Source organism: Thalassophryne amazonica, chromosome 3 (genome assembly GCF_902500255.1).
Source record: "Thalassophryne amazonica chromosome 3, fThaAma1.1, whole genome shotgun sequence".
Classification (NCBI taxonomy): Eukaryota; Metazoa; Chordata; class Actinopteri; order Batrachoidiformes; family Batrachoididae; genus Thalassophryne; species Thalassophryne amazonica.
The window spans coordinates 112,293,808-112,318,079 of NC_047105.1; the positions used below are offsets into that span (position 1 = coordinate 112,293,808).

The following is a 24,272-nucleotide window of genomic DNA, read 5'->3' on the forward strand; positions in this document are numbered from 1 at the left end:
GTAAACAATGAAAATTTAAGCAATGCCGTCTAATAATACTGCCTAAGGGAAGCATGTATAAAGTGAATAAAACTGGTCCTAGCACAGAACCTTGTGGAACTCCATAATTAACCTTAGTCTGTGAAGAAGATTCTCCATTTACATGAACAAATTGTAATCTATTAGATAAATATGATTCAAACCACCGCAGCGCAGTGCCTTTAATACCTATGGCATGCTCTAATCTCTGTAATAAAATTTTATGGTCAACAGTATCAAAAGCAGCACTGAGGTCTAACAGAACAAGCACAGAGATGAGTCCACTGTCTGAGGCCATAAGAAGATCATTTGTAACCTTCAACTAATGCTGTTTCTGTACTATGATGAATTCTAAAACCTGACTGAAACTCTTCAAATAGACCATTCCTCTGCAGATGATCAGTTAGCTGTTTACAAACTACCCTTTCAAGAATTTTTGAGAGAAAAGGAAGGTGGAGATTGGCCTATAATTAGCTAAGATAGTTGGGTCAAGTGATGGCTTTTTAAGTAATGGTTTAATTACTGCCACCTTAAAAGCCTGTGGTACATAGCCAACAAATAAAGATAGATTGATCATATTTAAGATCGAAGCATTAAATAATGGTAGGGCTTCCTTGAGCAGCCTGTAGGAATGGGGTCTAATAGACATGTTGATGGTTTGGATGAAGTAACTAATGAAATAACTCAGACAGAACAATCGGGGAGAGTTAGTCTAACCAAATACCGGCATCACTGAAAGCAGCCAAAGATAGCGATACGTCTTTGGGATGGTTATGAGTAATTTTTTCTCTAATAGTTAAAATCTTATTAGCAAAGAAAGTCATGAAGTCATTACTAGTTAAAGTTAAAGGAATACTCGGCTCAATACAGCTCTGACTCTTTGTCAGCCTGGCTACAGTGCTGAAAAGAAACCTGGGGTTGTTCTTATTTTCTTCAATTAGTGATGAGTAGTAAGATGTCCTAGCTTTACGGAGGGCTTTTTTTATAGAGCAACAGACTCTTTTTCCAGGCTAAGTGAAGATCTTCTAAATTAGTGAGACGCCATTTCCTCTCCAACTTACGGGTTATCTGCTTTAAGCTGCGAGATTGTGAGTTATACCACAGAGTCAGGCACTTCTGATTTAAAGCTTTCTTTTTCAGAGGAGCTACAGCATCCAAAGTTGTCTTCAATGAGGATGTAAAACTATTGACGAGATACTCTATCTCACTTACAGAGTTTAGGTAGCTACTCTGCACTGTATTGGTATATGGCATTAGAGAACATAAAGAAGGAATCATATCCTTAAACCTAGTTACAGTGCTTTCTGAAGACTTCTAGTGTAATGAAACTTATTCCCCACTGCTGAGTAGTCCATCAGAGTAAATGTAAATGTTATTAAGAAATGATCAGACAGAAGGGAGTTTTCAGGGAATACTGTTAAGTCTTCAATTTCCATACCATAAGTCAAAACAAGATCTAAGATATGATTAAAGTGGTGGGTGGACTCATTTACATTTTGAGCAAAGCCAGTTGAGTCTAATAATAGATTAAATGCAGTGTTGAGGCTGTCATTCTCAGCATCTGTGTGGTTGTTAAAATCGCCCACTATAATTATCTTATCTGAGCTAAGCACTAAGTCAGAAAAAGGTCTGAAAATTCACAGAGAAACTCACAGTAACGACCAGGTGGACGATAGATAATAACAAATAAAACTGTTTTTTTTCGGACTTCCAATTTGGATGGACAAGACTAAGAGTCAAGCTTTCAAATGAATTAAAGCTCTGTCTGGGTTTTTGATTAATAATAAGCTGGAATGGAAGATTGCTGCTAATCCTCCGCCTCGGCCCGCGCTACGAGCATTCTGGCAGTTAGTGTGACTCGGGGGTGTTGACTCATTTAAACTAACATAATCATCCTGCTGTAACCAGGTTTCTGTAAGGCAGAATAAATCAATATGTTGATCATTATTATATCATTTACTAACAGGGACTTAGAAGAGAGAGACCTAATGTTTAATAGACCACATTTAACTGTTTTAGTCTGAGGTGCAGTTGAAGGTGCTATATTATTTTTTCTTTTGAATTTTTATGCTTAAATAGATTTTTGCTGGTTATTGGTGGTCTGGGAGCAGGCACCGTCTCTACGGGGATGGGGTAATGAGGGGATGGCAGGGGGAGAGAAGCTGCAGAGAGGTGTGTAAGACTACAACTCTGCTTCCTGGTCCCAACCCTGGATAGTCACGGTTTGGAGGCTTTAAGAAAATTGGCCAGATTTCTAGAAATGAGAGCTGCTCCATCCAAAGTGGGATGGATGCCGTCTCTCCTAACAAGACCAGGTTTTCCCCAGAAGCTTTGCCAATTATCTATGAAGCCCACCTCATTTTTTGGACACCACTCAGACAGCCAGCAATTCAAGGAGAACATGTGGCTAAACATGTTACTCCTGGTCCGATTGGGGAGGGGCCCAGAGAAAACTACAGAGTCCGACATTGTTTTTGCAAAGTTACACACCGATTCAATGTTAATTTTAGTGACCTCCGATTGGCGTAACCGGGTGTCATTACTGCCGACGTGAATTACAATCTTACCAAATTTACGCTTAGCCTTAGCCAGCAGTTTCAAATTTCCTTCAATGTCGCCTGCTCTGGCCCCTGGAAGACAATTGACTATGGTTGCTGGTGTCGCTAACTTCACATTTCTCAAAACAGAGTCGCCAATAACCAGAGTTTGTTCCTCGGCGGGTGTGTCGTCGAGTGGGGGTAAAACAGTTAGAAATGTGAACGGGTTGGCGGTGTACACGGGGCTTCTGTTTTACGCTATATTTCTACTTTGTGGCCATCATGGATTTGTGTGTAGCCACGGTCAAGACCTCAAGACAAAGTTAAACCTCAAGGCATTATAAGAAGTACATTGTTCATCTGTAGTGTCATTCTTATGGGCTTTGGTTTGTACTTATAAAAATTGTGTACGTTTCTAGGAAATGGATACGATACGATCTTTTTCTTTGTCAGTTTCAAAAATTGTTCCATGAACATGGCACGTTCAAGAAATATCTCTGTACCACAGACTATTGTGTACAGTAGTGTTCAGAATAATAGTGATATGTGACAAAAGAGATTAATCCAGGTTTTGAGTATATTTCTTATTGTTACATGGGAAACAAGGTACCAGTAGATTCAGTAGATTCTCACAAATCCAACAGACCAAGCATTCATGATATGCACACTCTTAAGGCTATGAAATTGGGCTGTTAGTAAAAAAAAAAAAAAAAAAGTAGAAAAGGGGGTGTTCACAATAATAGTAGCATCTGCTGTTGACGCTACAAACTTAAAACTATTACGTTCGAACTGCTTTTTTTAGCAATCCTGTGAATCACTAAACTAGTATTTAGTTGTATAACCACAGTTTTTCATTATTTCTTCACATCTGCGAGGCATTAATTTTGTTGGTTTGGAACCAAGATTTTGCTGGTTTACTAGTGTGCTTGGGGTCATTGTCTTGTTGAAACACCCATTTCAAGGGCATGTCCTCTTCAGCATAAGGCAACATGACCTCTTCAAGTATTTGACATATCCAAACTGATCCATGATACCTGGTATGCAGTATATAGGCCCAACACCATAGTAGGAGAAACATGCCCATATCATGATGCTTGCACCACCATGCTTCACTGTCTTCACTGTGAACTGTGGCTTGAATTCAGAGTTTGGGGGGTCGTCTCACAGACTGTCTGCGGCCCTTGGACCCAAAAAGAACAATTTTACTCTCATTAGTCCACAAAATATTGCTGCATTTCTCTTTAGGCCAGTTGATGTGTTCTTTGGCAAATTGTAACCTCTTCTGCACGTCTTTTATTTATCAGACTTTGCGGAAGATTCTTGCAAATAAATTAGCTTCACACAGGCATCTTCTAACTGTCACAGCACTTAAAGGTAACTCCAGACTGTCTTTGATCATCCTGGAGCTGATCAATGGATGAGCCTTTGCCATTCTGGTTATTCTTCTATCCATTTTGATGGTTGTTTTCTTCCACGTGTCTCTTTTTTTTTTTTTTTGTCCATTTTAAAGCATTGGAGATCATTGTAGATGAACAGCCTATAATTTTTTGCACCTGCGTATAAGTTTCCCCCCTCTCCAGTCAACTTTTTAATCAAACTACGCTGTTCTTCTGAACAATGTCTTGAACATCCCATTTTCCTCAGGCTTTCAAAGAGAAAAGCATGTTCAACAGGTGCTGGCTTCATCCTTACATAGGGGACACCTGATTCACACCTGTTTGTTCCACAAAATTAACAAAACTCACTGACTGAATGCCACACTAATATTATTGTGAACACCCCCTTTTCTACTTTTTTTACTAATAGCCCAATTTCATAGCCTTAAGAGTGTACATATCATGAATGCTTGGTCTTGTTGGATTTGTGAGAATCTACTGAATCTACTGGTCCCTTGTTTCCCATGTAACAATAAGAAATATCCTCAAAACCTGCATTCATCTTTTTAGTCACATAGCACTACTATTATTATGAACACTACTGTATATGCCAGGCCTGTATGTGGCACTGTAATGCTCCCACAAAAAAACAGAAGACATGGAGCATGCACATAACTGGTGTAAGGAGCTAACCAATGTAGCAGCAGAAGCTAGAACTTTAGAAAGTGACACACTGAGTAAATAAAGCCTTTTAAGAGAAAGAAGTCTGTGCTGATCATCTCAAATGGACTTGCTGCATATTTAAAGCGAAGCAATGTGTTCGTGTATGTTCAAATAAACACGTTGCTGTCCACTGGCTGCTCCCCACCTCGCAAAATGAAAGGACCCACATCTTAAGTGAATCAAGTTTTAGCAATTCAAAAAATGCCTTTATTTGGATTTAATCAAAATTTTCATCTATGTGTCAACAGGTTACACAGCGGATTTATTAATGTGGCTTTTGTGGAAAAATTGCATGCCACAGCCCAGTTTTTCACAGGCTGCGTTCACATGCACACACGTGAACTTCACTGAGGATTTGACAGATTGAAATTCTTAACAATGTGAAAAAAATAATTACCCAGGAAAACAGAGGCAAAACCCTGAATTTGAATATCTGCAAAAAAAAAAAAAAAAATCCTTGATTGGACACAATTATGATTGCTTTGATTGGATCAGGACAGCCATGCTTTCTTTTTGAATGTGACTGAATATTTAATATTTCACAAAACAGCTTGTGACAGTAGTTGCATGTTATATGTTATGCTGCATTCACACCGGCACGAGCGACTGCAGCCACAGGTTGCCATGTAATTCCTATGTGATGGACGCGAGTGAAGCGATTTTGAGCGTTTTGCGCGTTTGTAGCACGATATTGCGTCGTGTCACGTCGTGTTGCCCTCCTCCAAGTTGAAAAATCTGAACTTTTTCGTCTCTTCGCACTGCGATGACCAATAAGGGACTGAATATGTAGTGACGTGGAGATGTCTGGAGTTTGACTGAAGATGTGAACATGTCCTGTCTCTGGTAGCAGCCTGTGAGCAGGACTTATGTCTCTCTTGTCCTTTATTTCACAATTATGAGAGTTTTTGGAGCGAGCAGCAGCACCACAGCAGGGGGAGCAGAGTTTCTTTTTCTTTTTATTTTACGTGCACGCACAAGGGAATCGTCCATGGAGATTATTTTACTTATTAACTACACAGATGTATAATAAAGCAAATGGTGACTGGTTTCTAAAGACAATTATGACAGAGTTTTTTGGGAAAGAGCGAGGAGCAGCCTCACAGCAAGCAGCGGAGTTTTTTTTTTTTTTTCTTTTACGTGCGCACGTGAGCGAATCGTCTGTGGAGAATATTTTATTAATTAACTACACAGATGTATAATAAAACAAATGGTGATTGGTTTCTAAACACAATTATGACAGTTGTTTGGGGGAAGAGCGAGCTGCAGCAAGCAGCGGAGTTTTTTTATATTTTTTTTTATTGTTTACATGTGCGCGCGTGAACGGGACAGTTGGTCCTCAAACTGGGTCCCGCAGAGGCGGAAGGACCGCTGAAAGCGGCCGTCATCCAGACGCAGCTCCTGCAGCAAATAATGATACTCTCTGTATTGGGAGCTTTTCACAACAACTCCCTACGTGTGATCAAGGTCCGTCATGATGACTTGATGCTGAGAGGAATAGAAGCTCCTCCTATTTGATGACGCACCGGGACGAATTTTCGCAGCTAAAGTCCACCAAAGCAGATCGACACACCAGGCGAAGGAGGCGCATCTGTCGCCACGCGACCCCCCGCGAATTTGTAGCGTCTGATTGTGCCCAGTGTGAACGCGGGCATTAGAGTCCTGTTGTCAGTAACGGGGACTGATGTGTAGCATTGCTGCAGGAAAGGCTGACTTCAGACAGTCTGTCTCTCAGCCAGATTCCTGTGCTGTGTAAAAGCAACAAGTCAGCAGTGGCCATTAAATATGCTGCCTCTACTATCTGCAGGATAAAGCTGTAAATCCCTGGACAAATCACTGTAAGTCAGTTATATAACAGCTCATTGGGAAAATCTAACTGCAGGATCGAGTGCATCTGTCACTGCAAACTGGATGATGGACAAGGTTGGTTTTAAAATTTTAAATAGTTTGCAGTTTGCCTTAGATATTGGCAGTTTGAATTAAAGGGGTAGTTTTTGTGATGGAAGTCCTCACAGGTGGTTCACGTCAGCTGCTGCCGATCACAGTACTTTACAGAGGGACAACGTTGTTTAATCTGTGTTTATGTGAGGACTTCCCAGGCTATTTGGCAGTTTGCATCCCAGCAGCCAGCTGCCCTCTTGGGTCCGAGCCTTCAGTAAACCCTTTCCGATGGCCAGTCTCACTAACGTAGCTTTAGATACAACATGCACAGTAAAGGCCAGTTTGGGCTGCAGAATGCTCCACGTTGGCGTCATCTTGACTAATGTGCACAAGCAGTTGCATGGCTGCACACATTTTCAGTTCCACATTGCCACCAGGGGCAGCGAGAGTTTGTACCATAACCTGTAGTCCTGAAGGTGAAACAGTTGTCAGTGGGAGGGGTCTGTCAACATGTTGATGGCAAAACACTTGTGGTGACATTGTAAGTGATCGTGTTATATTACAACTCAGAGTGGTTATTTTTGTAATAACGATGCGGCAGGAATATCTGCCGATTTCCCTACACAGCACCAACAACAAGCTGTTGACAGCCGGGAGGCCTGGATATCATCCCATCAAAAAGCCTCTGTGCTGTTTAATTACCTAATTCTTTTCACTGTTTCAGCATTGCTGTAGTGTACAAGCGGCAACCGTAGCCCGCTGTAAATGAGAACGATGCAGAAATGCAGTACCTTGATTGGCCACTTGAGGCAGGCTCCAAAACCAAGCACTTTCCTGTAGGACTCCAGTGTTAAAATGTCCAACTTTAGAGCTGAAATAAACATGTTTACAGCCTGGTACAAAAAACTGTTTGGTGTCTTTCAGTATTTTCTGTTTAAGTACTTTCACATAGATGTGTGTGTATTTTTTGGGGGGTGCTCAATGCAGCTGGGCATGGAGACTGTGTTTGGAGTATTTTATGACAAACACCTGGAAGAATGCAACTTGTGCAGTGAAATGGATCGGATGTATCTGTTTCAGTATTCACACTGAGTGAAACTCTCATTGGATTTAATGTGTTCAAACTCCGTTAGCACTTTAGTAGTTATTGGTAGCTTCACCCATTAGATTCACTTAATGTGTGATTATTGAGAAAATACACGGCTCATAACTCTTAATGGCCACAGCAGAGTAAACCGTTAGGAGAACCACTGTCCGCGCAGTCCCCCAAAATATGATTTTTGGGGATGGTGTAGATGATTAAAATGCAAATTGGCAGGTACTTTTTTATATGCCATCAAATAAATCAGTTCACAGGAAAATGTGCTTTGTCTCTACAGTACAAGGGGACTTAAACAGGAACAAAATAACAGAAAATTCAGTGTTCGCCTTCAAGAAACCGGTAACATTCATATAGAGAAATAAGACTACTCTGGCAGGCTGATAACCCTGTGCTGCACCTAGTGGCAAACAATAGGCAAGCAGACACAACAGTTTGTGCATGGCAGTCAAGAAGGCATCATGTACAACAGTACTTAAATAAAAACTAGAGGAAGGGCCCAGTTTGAGTTTAAATACTGGTGTACCGCCATGTATTAACAATCAGTGTTGCCAACGGTTACTTTATTATTTACTTTATACAGTTACTTTATTAGCAGCTGCGGACACTTGTTAAAGTAACTTAGTAATCTAACTTGGTTATTTTCAAGACGGAGTACTCAGGAAAGTAACTATTAGTTACTTTGCTGCTTAGTTACAATTTGTCGCAGCTGCTAAATAAAGTAACTGCGTAAAGCTGCACGAAATAACTGTACAAAGTAACTAATAGTCATTTTTCAAAGTAAACTGGCAACACTGTTAACAATATACCAGGATGTGTTTTTTTGTTTGTTTATTTCCTCAGTTTGTAGCGTGTTGCTGCTGAGTTTGAGGTTCACAGTGACCGATGTGTTTCTCTGGTCTCTCTTGTAGGCCTGACCTGGAGCTGCTACATTAGCGGGCCTCCCCACTCCTCTCCTGAAGGCTGTGAGACAAAGTAAAAGCAAAAAGAAGCATTTACTCCTTTGTCACTGGGACATTTTCTGATCTTGTTTACAATGTAGTTCTCTGCCATTGTTGCTGGAGAATGTTCATCCTACCCTTAAATTGAACACTGCTTGGCTCATGTAGGTCTGAAGAAAGTCCCACTACTATTAATACTGGAATAACCTTGCTGATAGTTCATGATTCCTGTAGTTTAAAATGGGACTGACCCTCCCTGGGAATGGCTCGGCCTGTGTAGAACGTGTTAACATGCCAGGTCAGGGACATAGTGGTGTGTGTGTCCGCTGGCCGTGTTGCTCAGATTTAATTAAAACACTGTGATGTTTGAAAACACGCTGCTACTGGAGAAAATTTGCTTCCATTGTCGCAGCATTGGTGAAGTCTGGTTGTATGTCCAAGTGTTTTGACACAGATTTAATTTTTTTTTTATGTTCTAGACATCAGTTCTCCAGCAACCACCAGTGTCACATGTCTCCCTTGAAATTTGTAGTAATGAGGGCCAACATCATCATCGCTCTCTTCTGGTTTGGGATATGAATGTTTGAATGTCTCTTCTGGCTTACACCAAGACGTGGTCTCTGAAATAGTGGGAAAGACAAAAAGATCACCTAAAACCTTCCTAGTGCAAGACCACTCTTATTGTGAAATAATAGGGTTTGGGGGGGGGGGGGGGGGGGGTTGCACATTTGACACGTTTTATTAAATTTGCAAAACTGTCTAGCTTCTGCAGGCTTTTGGTACTGAGCTATGCAATGAGCTACCTGGGTCTCACTAAAAATTAAGTGGTTGTGTTGTTTTGAGGTTTGTGTTGGACTTACTGAATGAAGGGTGTTTGTAGTTGTCTTGTTTTTAATATTTGTCTTTGGACCATAACTAGACATTCTTCAAATTACGTTTTTTTTTTTTTTGTTTTTTTTTTTTTTTAACTGACTTTAAATGTGACAATTATTGGACACTTCCATCTGAATTCTTTGTACTATGTTTTGAAGTGTTGTTTGTGTTTCTCCAGTGTGGTAGTGAAATTGTTTGGTGTAAATGTTTGTCGATAATAACTATTCAGAATTAACGGCAACCCTTCTAAAACAGTTATTGATGGAAAAAAGTGTTTGACTTAGTTTGAAGTTCAACTTGGTTGCATTATAAGAACCGTGCCCCGATTGCTGTTTTTGTTTTACTTTTCTGTGGACCATTTGAGTAATATCATCTGTATAAAATGCTATGAGAGATTTGGATTATCTGTGGCTTATAGCCCCAGATAATGCCGAAGAGTTAATTATATTCCAGTTACTTACAACTTTTTTCCCTTCTCTTTCAAGTGTTTGTAATGTCAGTCGAAAGCCTTTGAATTGGGACTCGTGCCTGTGGTAGAAAACTGAATGTGAAACATACTATGGAGTTTTGAAGTATTGTGAAACTCTGGGTATCTTACGCTGCGACCCAAAGGTTTTATGTGTGTATGTTACAGCAGCACTCATGGAGACTCATTCCTCCACAAAGGGCTAACAGTCTTCTACTCTGGATCTCAAGCTGAAATCCAGAGCAAATTTTATTGAACAATCAGTATTGCGCCACATGTGCTGTAGAGTTGCAATTAATATACATATGTTAATGTAATTTAGGTGGATTTCTCACAATGTTAAAATGGTAATTATCTCTTATATCTACATCCAGATCACCACACAAATTTAACAGGTTTTTCCCTTTTAATGATCAATATTTCCAACATGTCTATGAAATATCGGAGCTAAGCAGAGGAAAGGTTTATCACCTGGTTAACTGACGGGACACTCGCTTATTCTGATATATCCCTGTTGCTATAATTTTACTACCTCGTAGCGCTGCATTTATCCCCTTCCTTAACTGAGCCAATGTTGTCTTCATCAAAGATGGACTTTACTCTGACATTCCACAGAGATGAACTCCACAGAGGTTTTTGTTTGTGATCACAGCATTTGTGGTACATGCATTTGCCCATTTTGTTATGTGGGGTTAAAGTATTGAATGTTTAAAGCAACAGAGGGATTTGAATGAGGTTTCTTAAATTATTGGTGTCTGTTTACATGTGTGTACAATTTTAAATGTCTGTAATTTGGCTCGACACAAGTCATGATGGACCTAGGTTAATGTTTGAGTTGTACCGTTTCCTACTTTTGTGACAATTTGTGCGGGGTAGAAATCAAAACAAAAGACGAGGTAATGACAGACCAACTTGAGATAATGGACTGGCTTTGTTAACCCCTTCCACATACACTGTTGTGAAATCCCAAAAGGTATTCTTCTGAGCAATGTATTAGTTTCCCTTTGAATTCAAAGAATGTATTTTACTATTTAAAGAGATTGAAGCAGTATCCCAATGTTTTTGTTGTCTGGTCCATTGTTGCCTCTAGTTGGTTTCCTTTGGTGTTGGGAATACTGGCATTCCATCTGTTAGTTGTGGTTTAAAACAAACTTATTAGTGTGTGCGCCAGCACCATGTTTGGTTAATTTAATTAAAGGATCACTTTATTTGATGTTTTAACACTTCTATGCAACTTTGTCTCGCTGGATAGACACGTGCAATTAAATGATGCAGTCATTTTAACTCTCAGCTTGTCATCATAATAGGAGCTAGTCCATAATTAGGCCTCTGTGGGTTGTAGGTATGGGTTTTTTTCTTTCTTTTTTTTGTTTCGACAATTCTTGGTTGTTTGTTTTGAAAGATATTTGCTTGAATTCAAGTTTTCACATTGTTGCCCGACTTTGTACATATTGGAGATCTGTTTTCAATAATCTTTGAAATGATTCCAGTATGTTTTCTTCTGTCCATTCTGTCATTTGTGCAAGAGGGTAGGTGTGCAGCTCAGGTGGGAAGTAGTTTAATAAGGAAATCACAAACATCTTTCCATGACAGTTGGATGGGTGTGCCTATTGCCTGGAGGGTAGGAGTCATACATCAGTGAAGCAGAAGAACTGAGCAGCTGATAATTTAGGTTTTGCCTTAGCACTGGTGCATGTGAATACTATGGAAGCCCGTTTGCACCACTTGAAAAATTTTTTTTTGATTAATTGCAAGATACTGTCTCGCAATTCTGAGTTACTGTCTCGCAATTCTGAGATACTTTACGTTATGAAATGCATTGCCCCCTACATGGTCATTCCATTCGATCATTGAAAGCTATTTTCGGTGTGGTTTCACAAACAGTGAGATTCAGACGCTATTACATGCGGAGGATGACATTGAAATAAGCCTCCGAACTTTACAAAGAACTTTGGCAAGGAACCATCACTGGTGCAGGTGAAATAAAACGGATGTTGTCGAGGTGGCGGAGTTCATCCATCAGCAGCTACAGATGTCGGGTCAACAACACGGCTACAGATGGATGCACCAGAAGTGCTGGATGGCTGGCATAACCACGGACAGAGAAACTGTCCGTCTGTTGTTAAGACTCATGGATGGTGGTGGCGTAGATTTACGAGCAAGGCATCGCTTGAGACGTGTTGTGCTGGATTCAGCGCCCTGCTGTGAAAAGCACCCCTTTGCGGGAACGCGCATTGAACCTCGTTGCCTTTAAACTCACATTTAACAGCACAGATACACAGTTTGCGCAACAAAAACGTACACAAATCAATATGATCCTTATTCTATCTCACGTTGTCTCCAGATATGTGGGAGTGAACAGAAATGTTCATATTTACGAGCACTAATTGGCTGGTTTTGTTCAGTAGGAATGAAACGTCTGATAATATGTTTATTTTATGATGTTTCATCACATGATGGTGTTTGTTTTAGTGTTTATTTGTTTAAATGATTTTAATTTTATTCATTGACGTTATAAATGAATATGCAGCTTGAATCACTGTGGAACGTTTGAGGACCCTGTTGAAATTAGCATCCATTCCTATTGTCTGTATATGTATTAGTATGTCTGTATATAATATATTAATTTATTCAGAGTATCCTAATCATCATGAGAATTATTATAAAAATGTACACAAAACAATGGTTATCATTCCATGTAATAGGAAGTCAGAATTGCGAGATAGTAACTCAGAATTGCGAGATAGTAACTCAGAATTGCGAGATAAGAAGTCAATTGCGAGATAAGTCAGAATTGTGAGATACTATCTCGCAATTAATCAAAAAAAACTTTTTTCAAGTGGCGCAAACGGGCTTCCATAGAATACAGCTTACTTAAACTAAATAAAGGAAAATCTTCATTCAGTTTAACTTTTCAACTTTTGTCACAGTCAGCTAAATAGTCCAACTTATACAATCTAATGCTTTAATTTTTGTGGCACTGTAAAGAAGAAGCTTTAATATCTTGAAGCATATTACTTTTCATGGTTATAAAAGAGGGCAACATTTATTTGTAATTTTGAGTCAGAAGTTACCACATTCTTTAACTTTTAGAAGTACACTCAGTTTTGATCACAGGTTAATTAAAAAAAATCCCTCCTGCCCTTTGAATTGAGTAGATGACAGATCTTACACTGTCAAGACAAAAAGGTCATTTTTAACAAATGGGTATTGCGCTTTAAATCTGATGTGATAGTGTTGTATTTGCAGCTCTTTGTGACTTACCACCTGTGTAATCAATGCAGGTTTTTATTTAAACTAGTTATTCAGAAATAAATCCACATTGATAGGATTGAAGGCATCATGGAACTGCTGCTGCAGTGGCGGCTCCAGAGCCTACTTCTTGTAGTTGGGTACATATATGATTAATTGGTGATTGAGGGGCAGACAGAATAAAAGTGAAAATGTACATTTAAAAATATTTTAGCACAATAAGCAATATTTATAGTTTAGTAATTGCCAACTCTAGGGAGAAGTTGGGCCGGGTTAAAAGGTTAAAAAGTCGGTCTGGGTTGGAGTTGGGGGTAGGATTAACATTGGGTCAACTTCTCCTGTATCCAAAGTAAATATATCTTGTGTTGGTTGTGTAAACTCTTGATCCCAGTGCAGTGCACAAACTATATCTCATGGGTGCTGTAGAAACAGGAAACTATAGGACTGGTGGTGGTGAGAAACAGGATTGTGACAAGGTATTTTTCTGGACTAAAAATATTCAGTGATCCCAAAAGACAAGTCAAGCCTGAGCACACGCTGGTGCCATGCGTCACCACACCTACCACACCATAGAACCATCCCAGGTGGCAACCACCCACCGGTCCATGTATCTGCTGCAGCCAGGTGAATTGTAGGCATTTTCTTGACTGGGGGACAATGTAACCCTTTGATTGGTTTCAACTGCGGGTTTTCATTATTGTTTGCGCCATTGTGTGGTACAGTAGTGTTCAGAATAATAGTAGTGCTATGTGACTAAAAAGATTAATTCAGGTTTTGAGTATAGTTCTTATTGTTACATGACAAACAAGGTACCAGCAGATTCTCACAAGACCTAGCATTCATGATATGCACACTCTTACGGCTATTGAAATGGGCTATTGGTAAAACAAAAAAAAAAAAGTAGAAAAGGGGGGGTTTCACAATAATAGTAGCAATCTGCTGTTGACACTACAAACTCAAAACTATTATGTTCAAAACTGCTTCTTTAGCAGTCCTGTGAATCACTAACTAGTATTTAGTTGTATAACCACAGTTTTTCATGATTTCTTCACATCTGCGAGCATTCATTTTGTTGGTTTGGAACCAAGATTTGCTCATTTACTAGGGGCTTGAGGTCATTGTCTTGTTAAAACACCCATTTCAGGGCATGTCCTCTTCAGCATAAGGCAACATGACTCTCTTCAAGTATTTTGACATAGCCAAACTGATCCATGATACCTGGTATGCGATATATAGGCCCAACACCATAGTAGGAGAAAACATGCCCATATCATGATACTTGCACCAGCATGCTTCAGTGTCTTCACTGTGAACTGTGGTCTTGAATTCAGAGTTGGGGGTCGTCTTCACAAACTGTCTGCGGCCCTTGGACCCAAAAAGAACAATTTTACTCTCAATCAGTCCACAAATATTCCTCCATTTCTACTTAGGCCAGTTGATGTGTTCTTTGGCAAATTGTAACCTCTTCTGCACGTCTTTTATTTAACAGAGGGACTTTGCGGGGGATTCTTGCAAATAAATTAGCTTCACACAGGCGTCTTCTAACTGTCACAGCACTTACAGGTAACTCCAGACTGTCTTTGATCATCCTGGAGCTGTTCAATGGATGAGCCTTTGCCATTCTGGTTATTCTTCTATCCATTTTGATGGTTGTTTTCCGTTTTCTTCCACGCGTCTGTTTTTTTTTTTTTTGTTTTTTTTTTGTCCATTTTAAAGCATTTGAGATCATTGTAGATTTTTTGCACCTGCATATAAGTTTTCCCTCTCCAATCAACTTTTTAATCAAACTACACTGTTCTTCTGAACAATGTCTTGAACGTCCCATTTTCCTCAGGCTTTCAATGAGAAAAGCATGTTCAACAGGTGCTGGCTTCATCCTTAAATAGGGGACACCTGATTCACACCTGTTTGTTCCACAAAATTGACAAACTCACTGACTGAATGCCACACTACTATTATTGTGAACACCCATTTTCTACCTTTTTTTTTTTTCACTAATAGCCCAATTTCATAGCCTTAAGAGTGTGCATATCATAAATGCTTGGTCTTGTTGAATTTGTGAGAATCTACTGGTACCTTGTTTCCCATGTAACAATAGAAATATACTCAAAACCTGGATTAATCTTTTTAGTCACATAGCACTACTATTATTCTGAACACTACTGTATTTGCATAATGTTGACTTTATTGGGTTACTTTTCACATGCGGTTGTGCATCATTATTTTGTTCCTTACAAAAGTTTGTGTCAAACTGTCAACCAACATGTGCTCGCTGGAGAATGTTCACACGTTACTCTGGCAGCTGTCTGTTTTGCTTCATAAATTATCTGCTATGCATCCAGGTGAGCAGATCCCAAATTCCACAATGTCCCCACCCTCAGTGGAGCATGCATCAAAACCAGCCCTGAGATCACCAAGTGGATCTAATGTTATTGTGATTCACATAATAAGTAGGTACAGGTCATCAACCTTTATTGCTGTCAAAGGAGTGTAATAGCGTGCAGTACTGGTGTGATAGACACGCTACGCAGACAGGCATGAATCTTTAGGGATAAACATCTTTAGAGTGAGAATACGAATTTGACTTGTATCCAGCATTAATCTGGATGACTCCACTATGGGCGTAGGGCACATTTAGTCGAATGTCTTTTATTATGAAGACATATGGGTTTCAAATCCCACTGAAATCCTGTTCACATTCCTGTCCAAGGGAGATAGAAAGTACAACCCCAATTCCAGTGAAGTTGGAACGTTGTGTGAAAGGTAAATAAAAACAATACAATGATTTGCAAATCCTCTTCAACCTATATTCAACTGAATACGCCACAAAGACAAGATATTCAGTGTTCAAACTGATAAACTTTGTTTTTGTGCAAACGCAGTGGCTTGCAAAAGTATTCAGCCTCTTGGTATTTCACGCATTTTAATTTGTTTATGGCATTTCAAATACAAAAGTAAATCAGGCTTCTCAATATAAAAAAATTCTAAAATTATCTTCCTTACACTCAAACTGAAATTTCTACAAAAAGAAATTTCTACTAAACTTCTACAACTTGATATAAATTAATTAAAAATATAAAGCCAAGATGATAGGTTGCATAAGTAATCAGCCCCTTTGGTATAATACCTGTAAATGATCAGTTTTGTTGCCAGTTTTCTTCAGACAAGTCAGGGGATGGATACATGAACATTTCCAAGTTACTGAATATGTCTTGAACTTTATTTACATCAGTTATGAAGAAATACAAACAGTATGGCACTCTATGGTAAATCTGTATGGAGTAGACAGTTCTCAAAAACTGAGTGACTGTGCAAGAAGGAGACAAGTGAGGAAAGTCACCAAGACATCCAGACAACCCAGAAGAAGTTATAGGCTTCTCTGCCTGTGATTGGAGAAATTGTGCATAGTGCATATTTTGCATTTTGTATCACCGGTTATACAGCTTCATGATGAAGTGGTGTAGAGGAGGGTTTTATTAAAAAGAAAACCTGAAACTTCAGCTACAATTTACCAGAAGGTACACCTGAGATGTAAGCCTAGATTTGATGTTTTGGTGAAAGAAACCCCTCCTCTAAACTAGTATGTGGTTTCACATATGGCTACAAATACTCTATGTATTTTTTGTTTTGGGGGAGCAGAAGACCAGGCAGTATCTATTATAACCACATGTTACACAGTGCAACTCCAACTTATTGACTGTGGCCTGTGGAATGTTCGTCCACTCCTCGTAATGGACATTCATGAAAACGGGGCCAAAAACAAAAATGTTCAATTCATTAATACAGCACCAAATCAAAACATAAGTCATCTCAAACCACTTGACAAGACAAGCATGCACATAAGCAACACTATGAAAGGAAAAGAACTCCCTCAAGCATTTTTTGATTATAAGAAGAAACCTCAAGCAGGCCAGACTTGGAGGGGTGCTCATCTGCTTTGGTCATACTACCAATGACAAAAATCAAAACACAACAGAGAAATGCCCGACATGCCAAACAGAGATAATGGATCCAAGCATTCAGGCACTTGTCAGTTCCAGTGGTCATCATGACAAACCTGTCAAACAAAAAAGCGCCAAAGGTCCTGGGCGCAAGAAAAATGCCAATCATCAACAACTGACATTTCTCAAAGTCCCCCCAGCCACCACACTGTGGCCTCCAACCAACTCCATGCCCCCATCATAGTCCAATAAAGACGAGTCCTGTCTAATTAATTTCTGCACCACACTCAGGAGATTGATGGTGAAAAACCTGTCTTCTTCTCTGTTGAAGCCATTAGTGATGTCATACAGCAGATTCTTGCCTTGATAACTTTGTTGAGTTATACACCAGCAGTGAAAAGTTTGGATACTCCTATTCAGTCCAAAACTTTGACTGGTACTGTATGTTGTATTTTGTGCTTAGGAATTAATGATATGTATGTAACAGGCACTTGAAATTCACTCTAAAATGCGCATTTGCACATTTATTACAAAATAGTTTCTTCATAAGCAAATATTCATGCCCTCCTAACCCCTGCAGGAAATAACATTTAAAGCCACCACTGCAAAGATATTCCATGTTCCATATGCTGCAGGGACTTTCATGACTGCAGCTTTGTTTTTGTATTTTGGAAATGATTTTTAGACTCCAGCATTCACAGCTCAGGCATTTGTTCTGGAAAACTGAGCAGCACAGTGATGTCTTATGTTCTTGTGCACATAGAGAACAACAGAGGAACAAAGACACTGGAAAAACAACCTGACTGCTCATTTCTGTAAAACCAGTCAGAACAGAATGTGTTCAGTTATAATCACCTCAGGGCAAATCATCACAGCTGACTGGCACACAAACACAACTCCCTCATTAAACCTGTCCAAAGTGTTTACTCCATGAAAGAGGTGGAGCATGAAGGGACAGATTACTGTCACGTTTAACGCACACGTGAATTTGTGTAACTGTTCTGAACTGTTGTTGATGGATTTCAGTGTAATTTTGCATAATGGTAGCGCACCATAAGTACATGTGCACAAAGTAAAATAACTGTGGTCAAGCATCATCAAGGGGACATAATTGTACTTCAGGGTTCTTGGTCAGAAAAATGACAGACTCATGTCTCACAGACCTAATGAGATAATTACCTAGTAATTACTAGTGTCCCCTAGGGGTGCCTGGAAAAAAATCAATTCATGTCCGGATCGCGATTCTTATTTATTAAGATTCTGAATCGATCCAAAATGTCCAAGAATCGATTTTTAAAAAGCAATTTTTTAAACATTTTCTTGCTACTCGCTGCGTGTACGGTTTATCAGGCAATGGCCTTCATACTACAGCGTCTCCGCGAGAAGAGGGTCCGGCGTGCTTCAAACATTCGTGAGCTGCAGCTTAGCATGGCAGACGAAGAGCTAATTCAGCCAGCACCATCTTTGCTGAAGGCAAATGTTTGGGCACATTTTGGATTTTATTATTTGCTGCGTAAGAAGTAGCTTGACATGATGTATGCAGTGTGCAAAATCTGCAAAATGAAAGTCAAATACTTCGGAAACACTTCAAATCTGCAAGCCCACATGCGACGCCATCACCCAGAGCTAAAAGAAGTGGAGCAGCGGTATCTGCCGACTACTGACCAGTGCACACTCCATCACTTCACTAAACCACCAGCCAACTCTGAACGAGCAAAGCAGATAAGTAAATTTACATCTTTAGAATCACTTGATTAACCTTGTAAAGTAATATAACTATTTCTCAGAGCTCTTTGAATCAAAAATCGATTCTGAATCGAATCATCACCCCAAAAATCGGAATCAAATTGAATTGTGAGTTGTTGCAAGATTCACATCCCTAGTGTCCCCTAACATAATGATTTTGATGACATAATTGCATTTGCATGCTCTTAAATTCTCAATCTTTTTTTTTTTTATTAGACATATTTATAATGCACTGAGTAACCACAGTGCATTTCTTGCACTATAGGATGATCTTGGGCATGCCTGAAATGAATGTTTGAGTATTTCATGCTAAAACATCTATTTCTTGCATAACCGATACTGAATAATTAAAATATTGCTTGGTCCCCCTGGAACATTCATTCATTTTCTGTGGCTGCTTACTCCAATCAAGGATCACAGAGGGCTGGGACCTATCCAGTCATAGGGTGTGAGATAGGGTACATCCGGGACAGGACACCAGTCGATTGCAGTGCCACATGAACAGACAAACACATTCACACTCACACCTACGGTCAGTTTAGAGTCACCAATTCACCTAACCTGCATGTCTTTGGAGTTTGCATGTTCTCCCCGTGTTTGTGCGGGTTCTCTCCGGGTGCTCCAGCTTCCTCCCACATCCAAAGACATGCAGGTTAGGTGAACTAGAAATTTTAAATTGCCCATAGGTGTGCAGATGCGTGTGCATTTGTTTGTCTATATGTGGCCCTGCAATAGACTGGCGTGCTGTCCAAGGTGTACCCCACCTCATGGGCTATGGTTGTTGAACAGTGGTAGGCACCACTAACTGAAAAGTTAGCTTTGATAACCATTAAACCGCTAACTAAAAAGTTAACTTTTATAACGCTAAACTGATAACCCAATAAAAAATTAGTGGAAGTTACCGCTAACTGCTAACTTTTAGTATTGACTCGGTCACAGCGACATTGGATTACACTGTCGGCTACTGATAAACCAGTTTCAAGTTTAAGCGCTGCATGGGCTGCTGGGTAAATTCAAATGCGATCACAAACACAAAACAAATGCACAAAAAAAAAAAATGAATTTATGTCTGTAAGATGCAATAGACATGGCGATGCTCTGCTGGTGACACGGAGGAGGGTTTCTGCTACAAAATGCTTGTTTGGTATGGAGGCTGTTGATGTTTGTTCTTTTCTTTCTCTCTACCGCTTGTCAATGGTGGACTAAATGTGCGCTTTGTGCTTTTGACTGTGTGTGGAGGCTGAGAGGGAGCATGGTTCTGTTAGCACTAGCATGGCTACTGCTACTTAGCCAAATAGCCCACTGCTCTGTGGATGGGGCTGTTAGCACTGAGGGGCTAGTGTATAGCCGGACGGAGTTGTTGGGTTTACAAGACCACGGAGCTCGTCCATCGCTGGGCCTGCTGGACGAGGTTCCGAGGGAGTTGGTACGACAATACCGACCGGATTGTCGGCGAAGCAGGAGACGTAGGAAGCGGGGGAAGAGAGGCGGCCTGAGGCAACGCATCCGTGCAGCCACCAAGCTACCGTTGCCGCCCATCCTGCTCTGCAATGCGCGCTCACTTAAAAATAAACTGGATGAGTTGCGCTTACAAACTGGAGCTTGTTACGAGTTCCGTGAGTCTGGATTAATGGCTTTTACAGAAACATGGTTTAGCGATGATATACCGGACAGCTTCATTCAAGTGGATGGATTTACACACATCCGCCTGGACAGGAACAAAAACTCTGGTAAAACACGGGGTGGTGGAGTTTGTTTATATGTTAAAGACAGGTGGTGTACAAACTTTGCTGTCAGAGACAGGGTATGTAACTCCGATCTTGAGCTCCTGTGTGTAACCTTACGACCTTATTACCTTCCTCGAGAATTCACAAATATATTTGTGTGTGTAGTTTATATTCCACCAAGTGGAAATGCCGCCAGGGCAGCTCATCAGATTTCAGATTGTGTCCATTCTCATCTTCAAAATAAACCGGATGCTGCCATGATTGTTCTTGGTGATTTAAATCACTGCAGTTTAAATAAATCCCTGCCTGGCTTCTACCAATATGTTCAGTGTAGCACCAGGAGCAGTAAGACTCTGGATAAGTGCTATGGGAACATAAGAGATGCCTACACAGCCAGAGTCAGACCCCCTCTTGGCAATTCGGACCATAATGTAGTCCAGCTTCTCCCCACCTATCGATCAGCATTTAAATCTAGTAAACCTGAGGTCCACTCTGTTAAATTGTGGTCTGCTGACAAGATAGAGGAGCTGAAAGGATGTTTCTTGTGTACAGATTGGGACATTTTTTTTCCAAAACGCGGATATCAATAATGCCACAGAGGCAATTACTGGTTACATCTCTTTCTGTGTGGACTCAATCATTCCCCAAAAGATTATTAAGAAATATCGTATGTCACACGGGAAATACGGGAATGTATTAATAGGAAGAAAGCAGCTTTTAAATCAAGGGACTTTGCTGGGGTTAGGGTCGCACAAAAAGACCTGAACCAGAAGATGAGAGATGCTCGACGGCAGCATAAGGAGCGCACAGAACGGGACCTTTCCAGAGCGAACAATAAGAGACTGTGGGATTCTATTCGGGGCATGACAAACATGGACACAAAAAGGAAACCTGTAATTGACAATAATGAATTTGCAAAAAGCCAATGAGCTAAATGATTTTTATATGCGTTTTGAGAGTGATAATCAGGAAGAGTGCAGGGAAATTTTAAAGAGATTAGGTGTAATTTGCATGAGGACAGAATTTTAATTGACTCACAATCAGTTACTCAAGTTTTTAAATCAATGTACACTAATAAAGCTACAGGGCCAGACAATATGTCTGCTTTTCTTTTAAAAACATTTGCAGAGGAGCTCACTCCAGCTTGGCATCAACTCTTCCAGCTCTCTATTGATACTTATTCAGTACCTGAGCTTTGGAAGAGATCAGTTATTATTCCAGTTTCCAAGAAATCATGCCCCCAAGTGAATAATGATTTTCGGCCAGTGGCCCTAACCTCTAATGTAATGAAAGCATTGGAGAAACTGTTAATTCAGGAGCTTACTGTAGAGGTGGAGCCACACTTGGATCAGTATCAGTTTGCGTATAAAAGGAAGCAGAGTACGAGTGATGCCATTTTAACTATAATGAACTTGGTTTTAAAGCATCGTGAGAGTTCCTCTGCATATGCCAAATTAGTTTTTATTGATTTTAGTTCTGCTTTTAACTGTATCCGGTCACATATCCTTCTTCAAAAAATGATTCAGTTGAATGTGAACCCTTTTTTAATTAAGTGGTATCATTCTTTTTTGACAAACAGGTCACAGCAGGTGAAGGTCAATTCTGTCTGCTCTGATATTGCATTAAGTAGCACTGGTGCCCCTCAGGGCTGTGTTAGTTCACCTTTTTTATTTACACTGTATACCAATGACTGTATCAGCTATCAGCCAAACCAGTATGTTGTTAAATTTTCAGATGATACTGTAATACTCAGTCTGCTGAACACTAGTACTAATTCGAGTTGTCACAATCTGGAGTGGACAGGTTTGTGAACTGGTGTGATGTCCATCAATTGCAGATTAATGTTAATAAAACAGTGGAGATGTTGGTGGACCCTCGGGCTGTTGAAGACCGTAGTGTGGTCACCATACATGGACGTAACATTGAACAGGTGGATTCATATAAATATCTGGGGGTTTATATCGATAATAACTTAAGCTGGCACATGCAAGTGTCAAGTGTTTGTGCCCGAATCCACCAGCATTTGCACTTTTCCGTCGACTCCGACTGTTTGGTGTATGTAGGAATATTATGCTGATTTTCTACAGAGCAACGATTGAGTCCGTGTTACGGTATGGTATTACTAGCTGGTTTTGTAATTTAACGGTTAAATCAAAAACTCAAATATTAAATCTGATTAAGATAGCTGGCAAAATCATGGGTATGGTGTTACCTGTAACTCCCCAAGAGTTGTTTGAACAGGCAGTTCTCAGATGTGCTGACAATATTTTAACAGATGAGTCTCATGTTCTGCACTCTGAATATACTTTACTTAACTCAGGAAGAAGGTACAGGGTTCCTCTTTGTAAATATAATCGATATAAATATTCATTTATTCCATTATCAGTGAAGCTCATAAATCTGCAGATAGTCCAGGGAAGATAGCTTAAGGGTATGAATTGCGGAATTTGCACAAGGATGTTAATAATGTTGTGTATTTATATTTTATCCTTTGACTTACTGTGTTGTTTTTAATGTATGGGTGCTATGTATTGGATGTGTTGTTGTGTAGCAGACTCTGTCCAAGGCAAATTTCTCCTTAGGGAGACAAATAAAGACACTTTGACTTTGAATAAAAAATAAAACCCCAAACACTCTCATCAATTTTATCAAAAGCAGTAAATCGGAGTATTATAAGTCACAGTTTATCTCTATATTATATATTTATAAAACCGTTAACAGAGCTACGACTCACCCGTATTGCATTCACAAACACTAAACAAATGCACAAAAAATTAATAAATAAAAATACTTACTTTTGAGCTGCTTACATACCGTTTTTGTCCACAGTGTAACTTCTTGTCTTCTTACTAGCGCTTGTGTGCTTTGACCTGTGAACCGGAAGTGTTAGCTAGCTCTCTGCATTCATAAAAAGGAACTAACATGTATGATTTTAGGGTTTACAAACATTTTTGACTATTAAATGTATTCACTTTACCAGCAAAAAATTTTTAGCAGACTGAAAGTTAGCAGAAGTAAATTTAGCGGAAGCTAATTGGTCTGCTGATGGTTTTCAAAGTTAGCTGAAAAGCTAATCTGCTAATGAAAACGTTATCTTTGCTAATTAGCGGTTAGCGGATTAGCAGAACTGTGCCCAGTACTCCTGCTGAGATAGGCTCCAGCCCCCCCATGACCCTTAATTCGAGTAAGCGGTTGAAGATGAGTGAGTGAATGAGTGAGTATAAATCATTTCTTCCAAGTCATTAACTTGTGCAGGCACTGATAAAGCTGAAACAAGTAAATATACTAGAGTGCGTCAGAAATGCACAACAGATTAATAGCCATTTTTATCCATAATCATTACATAACCTTGGGGACCAACTTAGCTAGCTAAAAGTCACTCCGCTCTGTCTCTGTGTCCACGTAGTTTCATGCTTCGGCTTACAACAGCATATCAATCCAGGTTGCTTTTAGTATTCAGAAACAAACAAACAAAAATCCCACTTCAAATTCATCTAATAAGCTTGAAAAGCACAAATTATAATACATACCCTCAGTGCTTAATTTGTAAAGTTGGAGGTCCCGGAGCGCAGAGGATGGGTGCCTCCGGTGCAGGAAAAAAAAAGAAGGGCGGGGGGGGCTTGCGAACAATGCTGTGCGTCACACTTAAAATAAACTGCACACCCACACAAACACGCACACACACCTTCACAAAT

At 39.8% G+C, this 24,272-nt stretch overlaps 1 protein-coding gene across 1 annotated transcript in view; it reads left to right on the forward strand.

Annotated features, from left to right (window-relative positions):
• Positions 1–11,396, forward strand: part of LOC117507445 (serine/threonine-protein kinase 35-like) — a 35,177-nt gene extending 23,781 nt beyond the window's left edge. The window contains 1 exon segment of the mRNA XM_034167316.1: positions 8,543–11,396. The gene's annotated coding sequence lies outside the window, so the exon portion shown is untranslated.
• The last annotated feature ends 12,876 nt before the right edge of the window (positions 11,397–24,272 follow it).